General features: G+C 42.2%; 1 protein-coding gene across 3 annotated transcripts in view; it reads left to right on the forward strand.

Moving 5' to 3' along the window:
* The window catches only part of LOC132389501 (uncharacterized), a 58,156-nt gene extending 49,352 nt beyond the window's left edge, over positions 1-8,804 (forward strand). For 2 of the 3 annotated variants that reach the window (XM_059963234.1, XM_059962318.1), the window contains one exon: positions 8,619-8,804. The gene's annotated coding sequence lies outside the window, so the exon portion shown is untranslated. Of the gene's footprint in view, positions 1-5,058; positions 5,198-8,618 lie in introns of those variants that run through there. The other variant, XM_059962907.1, reaches the window with a different exon arrangement.

The following is an 8,804-nucleotide window of genomic DNA, read 5'->3' on the forward strand; positions in this document are numbered from 1 at the left end:
AACTTGTTCAACCTTTCTCTATAACTTAGGTGCTGAAACCCAGGTAACATTCTAGTAAATCTCCTCTGTATTCTCTCTATTTTGTTGACATCTTTCCTATAATTTGGTGACCAGAACTGTACACAATTCTTCTTCCCTTCCAACATCAGATTTCTGAATGGTCCATGAACCCATGAAAACTACCTCACTACTTAGCTCTCTTTTTGCACTATTTATTTATTTATCTATCTATATTTCTTACCATAACTTATAGTAATTTTTTCATGTATTGCACTGTACTACTGCTGCAAAACAACAAATTTCATGAGACAAGTCAATGATAATAAACCTGATTCTGATTCTGATACTGGTTCTGGAATAGGAGAAATGGAAAGATCTTGGGATATTTTATGCTCAGAAAGGTTGTGGAGATAGGAAAGGCAGGTTCATTGTAAGTATTTGGTAACATAGGTGATTTTTAAAATTTTTTTGAGGTGTTCTCGAATGGAAACAGCAACTGTAGATTAATTGTAGATCAGTGGGAACGACAAGAACTGGGGTGAGTTTGGATAAAGTTAGTAACAAGTTGGATGAAAAAGATTGGGGCGAGCAGGGGGTAAAAATTGCTGCTTCATTATATAAATGGCTTATAATGAAAGAAGAGAGAAACACAGACTGAAACTGTAATAACAATAAAATCTTTAATGGAAATGTAATTTTTGTTCTACCATTTCTTTAGCAGTGTATGTTCATCCTTTTTCATATGTTCCATTCAATTCCCAAATTTAAATACACGGTAATTTACATCACTACTGATGAAAGACAATAGACAATAGGTGCAGGAGTAGGCCATTCGGCCCTTCTAGCCAGCACTGCCATTCACTGTGATCATGGCTGATCATACACAGTCAGTACCCCGTTCCTGCCCTCTCCCCATATCCCTTGACCCTGCTATCTATAAGAGCTCTATCTAACTCTCCCTTGAATGCATCCAGAGACTTGGCCTCCACTGCCGTCTGAGGCAGAGCATTCCACATATCCACCACTCTCTGGGTGAAAAAGTTTTTCCGTATCTCTGTTCTAAATGGCCTACCCCTTATTCTTAAGCTGTGGACTCTAGTTCTGGACTCACCCATCAGCAGGAACATGCTTCCTGCCTCCAGTGTGTCCAATCCCTTAAAAATCTTATATGTTTCAATCAGATCCCCTCTCATCCTTCTAAATTCCAGCGTATACAAGCCCAGTGGCTCCAATCTTTCAACATATGACAGTCCCACCATTCCGGGAATTAACCTTGTGAACCTACGCTGCACTCCCTCAATAGCAAGAAAGTCCTTCCTCAAATTTGGAGACCAAAACTGCACACAATACTCCAGGTGGGGTCTCACCAGGGCCCTGCAAAAGGACCTCTTTACTCCTATACTCAATTCCTCTTGTTATAAAAGCCAGCATGCCATTAGCTTTCTTCACTGCCTGCTGTACCTGCATGCTTGCTTTCATTAACTGATGTACAAGAACATCTAGATCTCATTGTGCTTCCCCTTTTCCTAACTTGACTCCATTTAGCTAGTAATCTGCCTTCCTGTTCTTGCCACCAAAGTGGATAACCTCACATTTATCTGTAACTTTAGGTGCTGAAACCCAGGTAACATTCTAATAAATCTCCTCTGTACTCTCTCTATTTTGTTGACATCTTTCCTATAATTCGGTGACCAGAACTGTACACAATTCTTCTTCCCTTCCAACATCAGATTGCATCAATATCAAATGCATCTGCCATACATTTGCCCACTCACCCAACCTGTCCAAGTCACCCTGCATTCTCATAACATCTTCCTGACATCTCACCCTGCCACCCAGCTTTGTGTCATCAGCAAATTTGCTAATGTTACTTTTAATCCCTTCATCTAAATCATTAATGTATATTGTAAACAGCTGCGGTCCCAGCACCGAACCTTGCGGTACCCCACTGGTCACAGCCTGCCATTCCGAAAGGGACCCGTTAATCACTACTCTTTGTTTCCTGTCAGCCAGCCAATTTTCAATGCATGTCAGTACTCTGCCCCCAATACCATGTGCCCTAATTTTGCCCACTAATCTCCTATGTGGGACTTTATCAAAAGCTTTCTGGAAGTCCAGGTATACTACATCCACTGGCTCTCCCTTGTCCATTTTCATAGTTACATCCTCAAAAAACTCCAGAAGATTAGTCAAGCACGATTTTCCCTTCATAAATCCATGCTGACTCGGACTGATCCTTCTATTGTTATCCAAATGTGTCGTAATTTCATCTTTTATAATTGACTCCAGCACCTTTCCCACCACTGACATCAGGCTAACCGGTCTATAATTCCCTGTTTTCTCTCTCCCTCCTTTCTTGAAAAGTGGGACAACATTAGCCACCCTCCAGTCAGCAGGAACTGTTCCTGAATCTATAGAACATTGGAAAATGATTACCAATGTGTCCACGATTTCTAGAGCCACCTCTTTAAGTACCCTGTGAGCTGTGAGCAGCGAATAGCATCACGTTATGGTCTGAGTTTTTCTTTTGATCCTCTTACAATTCATTGTTTGTGTGTTAAGCAACAGTGCCCCTTTGTGTACAGGAAGGTGTATACTTTAAATCAATCCTTTTCTCAAATGAATTAGTGTTTGGCAAACCCGCGGCAGCTCGCACTGAATTCCATCTTCAGTTTCATCTATTTCTCACTGAAATCTTGCTTGGAAGTTTCCCCGCATTGCTGTTCTTAGAGAATGTTAAAGGGTGCAGGTAATCTATTGACTGGGTTCCATCAGCCAGCAATCTTCATTTTCAATTCATGCTACTGTCAGCATGACCTCTGTGAAGCCATTTGCTGTTTGGGTGCTCATTCTGGCATTGATCTGCACCATAATTACAAATGGTTTTTCAAGTGCAGTATATGAGTATCAGAATGGAAGGAGTATGTTGGAAATAGGGGTTTAAAAAACCTAAGATGACTGGAGTAAGCTGGAGATCAGCAGATAAATTGATGGAAGCTGATATTTCTGGGTGTGCCCACTCCTCAAGTCACAAGGAATAGGACCATAGGATCACAGGATAGTGAAGAAGACATCAGGGATTCTGGCCTTCATTGGCCAGAACTTAAGAGCTGAAATGTCCTGGACTCGGTACAAAGATGCAATAACAAAGAAGACACCTCTACTTTCTTAGAAGCTTAAGGAGATTTAGTATGTCACCATCATGATTATGTGCTGTTTCGTATGATGTAACCAGTCATGGTCCCATGACCCTGATTCTTCTTGGCAAATTTTTCTACAGAAGTGGTTTGCCATTGCCTTCTTCTGGACAGTGACCCCAGCCATTATCAAAACTCTTCAGAGATTGTCTGCCTGACGTCAGTGGTCGCATAACCAGCACTTGTGATCTGCACCAGCTGCTCATATGACCATCCACCACCAGCTCCTATGGCTTCACGTGACCCTGATCAGGGGCTAAGCAGGCACCACACCTTGTCAAAGGGTGACGTGCAGGCTAGAAGGGGGAAGGAGCACCTTCTATGCTTGTCTTGACCACCAGGACAGGGAGGAACCATCGCGCACCCCCCTATCTCCTGATAATCCTTTGGTCTCAGTATCTGAAGATGACGTGCGGGCTGCTTTCATGTGGGTGAATCTAAGGAAAGCATCTGGTCTGGACTGAGTACCTGGCCGAGTACTGAAAACCTGTGCCAACCAACTAGCTGGTGTATTCACGGATATCTTCAACCTTTCACTCCAGCAGTGTGTGGTACACACTGCTTCAAGCAGGCTTCAATCATACTAATGCCCAAGAAGAGTTCAGTAACCTATCTAAATGACTATTGCCCAGTGGCACTTACATCCACTATGTACTCTGATAATATGCTTCCTTTGGTGGTGATGTATCTCCAACCCGCCACCCTGGTACATCGCCAAATACTCTAAAAAGCTTCTACAGATACACTGGTGGAAGTATCCTGATAGGTTGCATTATGGCCTTGTATGACAATATGAACATATAGGAACACAGAAAGGTTGTGGTCACAGCCTGGCCCATCACGGGAATAACCCTTCCACTATTGATGATATCTACAAGAGGTGCTACCTCCATTGAGAGTAGGGGAGATTCAAACAAGAGGACATGATTTGAGAATTAGGGGGCAAAAGTTTAAGGGTAACACGAGGGGGAATTTCCTTACTCAGAGAGTGGTAGCTGTATGGAATGAGCTTCCAGTAGAAGTGGTAGAGGCAGGTTCAGTATTGTCATTTAAAGTAAAATTGGATAGGTATATGGACAAGAAAGGAATGGAGGGTTATGGGCTGAGTGCGGGCCAGTGGGACTAGGTGAGTGTAAGCGTTGACACGGACTAGAAGGGCCAAGATGGCCTGTTTCCGTGCTGTAATGGTTATATGGTTAAGAATTTGGTATCTATCACCAAAGATCCCCCACCATTCAGGTGTTGCCCTCTTCTTGCTGCTACTGTCAGGTACAGAGTAACACGCATAAAATGATGGAAGAACTCAGCAGGTCAGGCAGCATCTATGGAAAAGAATAAACAGTTTTGGGGCAAGACTTTTCATCAGGACCCTAAAGTCCTGCACAAGCAGGTTTAGGAACAGCTGCTTTCCCACAAGAATCAGGTTCTGCAGGACCCTAATCCTGCCTCAACAAATGGAATGCCTTGGGCCAGCTCTTGCATTTCCATAGACTTAGCTCTTTTGTTTTGGTAGCTCTGTTAATGATGGCAAATCAACTGCTCTTTTGAAACATATGGTAGATGAGCTCCAGCCTGCACACTCATTGCATGAAAGTTTTATTCCTGCGCTTTCCTGTGATCCTGATCCCTAGTTATTGACCTCTGTGTTAAGAAAAATATACTCTTCCTTCTCACTCGACCTAGGCTTCTCATAATCTTATCCTATTCATTTAAATCCCTCATCAGCCTTTGTCTCAAAGAAAATAATTCCGCCATAGCTGATCTCCCTTCATAATTAAAATTTTGGCAACAACCTTGTCCTAAATCCATTGCAACTTCAGTGCCTTTCCTTGACATAAGCTTTGTCAATTTTCTTGCACAGATATCTATGTACCCTGTTAATGGAGGAGAAAGGACTCTGATGAGACCAGAAATGACTGAGCGAATTCTCTGATAAAGATCAGATAAAACTGTTACATGGGCATCCTGAGGGTGATTGCTGACTACTGATGCTCCCCTGGTTCATAGTAGATTTATTATTAAAGTATGCATATATACCATATCCCATCTTGAAATTCATTTTCTTGCAGGCATTTAGAGGAAAAATAAAACTATGCAATAGAAATGATGAAAATCTAAACATGAACAAAAACTGACAAATAACTAAAAGAAGGCAAACTGTGCAAAAAAAAAACTAATATCGAGTACGTGAATTGTAAAGAGTTATGAAGTTTCTGAAAGTGCACCTGTAAGTTGTAGAATTAGTTCAGTGTTGAAGTGAGTAAAGTTATCTATGCCAATTCAGGATCCTGATGATTGAAGGGTAAAAATTGTTCCAAAACGTGGTGGTGTAGAACCTAAGACTTCCGCACCTCTTGCATGAAGAGAACATGGCCTGGATGATGGGAGTCTTTGATGATGGATTGTGCTTTCTCGTAACAGTGCTCCATGTAAGTGTACTTTAGGCTTTGCCTGTGATTGACTAGCCTGTATCCACCACTCTTGGTAGTCTTTTCTGTTTCTAGGCATTGATTTTTCCATACCATGAACATCTGGCTTATGAACACGTCATACAAATGAATGAGCATTTGGGAAGCCACCAGGATAGATGGAGTGGATTTGCTGGCTACTGTGGGTCTGTAGTCACCTTCTCCTTGATGGGAACAGGCATATAAGAGTACATTCAAAGTTCAAAGTAAATCTTGTTATCAAAGTACATATATGTCACCATACACAACCCTGAGGCTCATTTTCTTTTGGGCATTCTCAATAAATCTATAGAATAAATCCATGACAGAATCAATGAAAGTCTGCCCAACCTGGGCGTTCAACTAGAGTGCAGAAGATAACAAACTGTGCAAATACAAAATAATACTAAATAAATAACATAAATTTTGAGAACATGAAATGAGGAGTCCTTCAAAGAGAGTCTGTTGGTTGTGGGAATATTTCAATGATGGGGTAAATGAAGCTGAGTGAAATTATTCCCTTTGGTTCAAGAGCCTGATGGTTGAGGGGTAGTAACTGTTCCTGAACCTGGTGGTGTGAGTCTTGAAGCTCTCGTACCATCTTCCTGATGGCAGCAGTGAGAAGCGAGCTTGTTCTGGATGGTGGGAGTCTCTGGTCTCCCCTCTCCACTCCACATGCCTGAGCTGCAACAAGCAGGGATTGGTTGGTGCTAATCAGTCCCAGAAGCATTGAGCAAACTCACTCATTCACTCTGGTGGCTGCTCTTCCCGTGTTTGCTCACTTTCCTGCCACTGTGGTCTCTGTGACCCTCTCCCGTGCACTGTCTTCGTTCATGTCGGACTTATGAACAGTTCTTGGGGACAGACCCTGTCATAACCTGGGAACTGCCTGTATTCAAAAATAAAAAAACTGCAGATACAGGAAATCTGAAACAAAATCAAAAGGAAAACAGCTGGAAAACACGAGGAATGGGTAGATCAGAGGGATCTGGAAATATAGGCCCATAGTTCATTGAAAGTGGTGGCACACGTAGATAGGGTCATAAAGAAAGCGCTTGCCTTCATAAATCAAAGTATTGAGTACAAGAGATGGGATGTTATGTTGAAGTTACATAAGATGTCAATGAAGCCTAATTTGAAGTATTGTGTGCAGTTTTGGTTCCCTACCTATAGGAAAGGTGTAAATAAGGTTGAAAGAGTACAGAGAATATTTACAAGGATGTTGCCGGGACCGGAGGACCAGAGTTATATGGAAAGATTGAATAGGTTAGGACTTTACTCCCTGGAATGTAAAAGATTGAGGGGAGTTTTGACAGAGGTATTCAAAATTATAAGGGGTATAGACAAGGTAAATGCAAGCAGGTTTTTTTCACTGAGGTTGGGTGAGACCACAACTAGAGATCATGGCTTAAAGGTGAAAAGCTTAAGGAGAACAAGAGGGGAACCTGCTTCATTCAGAGGGTTGTGATAGTGTGGAACAAGTTGCCAGCACCAGTGGTGCACGCAAGCTTGATTTCAACACTTAAGAGAAGTTTGGATAGGTACATGGATGGTAGGGGTACAGAGCACTATGGTCCCAGTGCAGGTCAATGGGAGATAGCAGTTTAAATGGTTTGGCACAGACTGGATGGACTAAAAAACCTGTTTCTGTGCTGTATTCTTCTATGCATCCACGAAAATGTCATTATGTCAAGCAGAATCTGTTGATTGAAGAAAAAAAATCAATGTTTTGAATTTGCTCCCCTTTGGCAGAACTGGAAATGAAATGAATGAAAGCTAGTTTTGTGTTTGAAGAAAATGGGAAAGGTGTGTGTAGAAAATGAGAGTTTCTGTGATAGGATGAATAAGACCATGAGATATAGGAGCAGAATTAGGATATTCGATAATTGAGTCTGCTCCACCATTTCATCATGGCTGATTTGTTATCCCTCTCAGCCCCATTCTCCCAGTAACTTTTAACACCCTTACAGTGATCACCAGTGATGATCAATGCTCCGACTTTGACACATCCTGCAGAGGTTTTCCAGCAAGTTCTGATCTCTCATTGGTGGTGGGAGTGCGAGCAGTGGGAGTCATTCGTTGTGATTATCGGACACCATTGACTGATAATCTGGCAAAGCCCATTTTCAATCATATTGGTGAGCTGCCAGAATTGAAAGGAAGGCCACTCGTTGTGGGGTGCAGTATCAGGAAGTCAGCTGGTTGGCCAGCAGTGCTGAGCATTAAAGAGGACTGCAGGGGGTGAACAGACCAGCAGAGAGGTCTTCGTGGGGTAAGAGGTTTGCCAGTTCATCAAAGAATTCTGCCTGGTTGGTGAAGTCAGTGACGGCTCAGAACTGCATCAGAGTTTTAAGACAATGTGCGTCTCCAGTTTATATTTTGTAAGATGCTCTTCTTTTTTGGCAGGAATACTGTTTAGCACCTCCTCCAGATGGAAAATTGTGAGAAACCTGTGGTCACTCCTTGCCACATAGAGATAAAAATAGAACAGAACGTAGAACAGTACTGCACAGGAACAGGCTTTGTGGCCCACGATGTGCTGAACTAATTATACTTGTAATTTAATCCCTTCTGCTACACAATGTCCATACCTCTCAACTCTTTACATATTCACATGCTTATCCAAAAGTCATTTAAATATCTCTATCATATAACAGTATGTCTCTACTACCACCACCACTAACAGTGCATTCCAGGTGTCCACCATATTGTGTTAAAAAAAACTTGCCCAGTACATCTCCTTATCCACTCTCACCTTAAGTAGATGCCTTCTAGTATTAGACAGAAGAATGCTTCTAACAAATAGATTACATTTTAGGAATGTTCTGTATGTGTTGGAAGTGGAGCAATGTGTTAAGAGTTGATTGAACTCAGATTAGTAAAAGAACAATTAGGAATAATACATTACCATAACTTCTCTCACCTTGGACAGAGTAGCTTCCCTTCCACTGACTCTTGTTTACACTTCTGTCAGCCTTAGGAAAGCAGTCAACATAATCAAAGACCCCTCCCAACATTGATGCAACCATTAAGAAGGCAAGATGGCGGCTGCATTTCTGTCCACTTCTCATTGCTACCATCAGGAAGGAGGTACAGGAGCCTGAAGGAAGTACAGGAGCACACTCAGTGTACAAGAGCTGCTTCTCCTCTGCCACCTGAC

This window comes from Hypanus sabinus, chromosome 1 (assembly GCF_030144855.1).
Source record: "Hypanus sabinus isolate sHypSab1 chromosome 1, sHypSab1.hap1, whole genome shotgun sequence".
Lineage (NCBI taxonomy): Eukaryota > Metazoa > Chordata > Chondrichthyes > Myliobatiformes > Dasyatidae > Hypanus > Hypanus sabinus.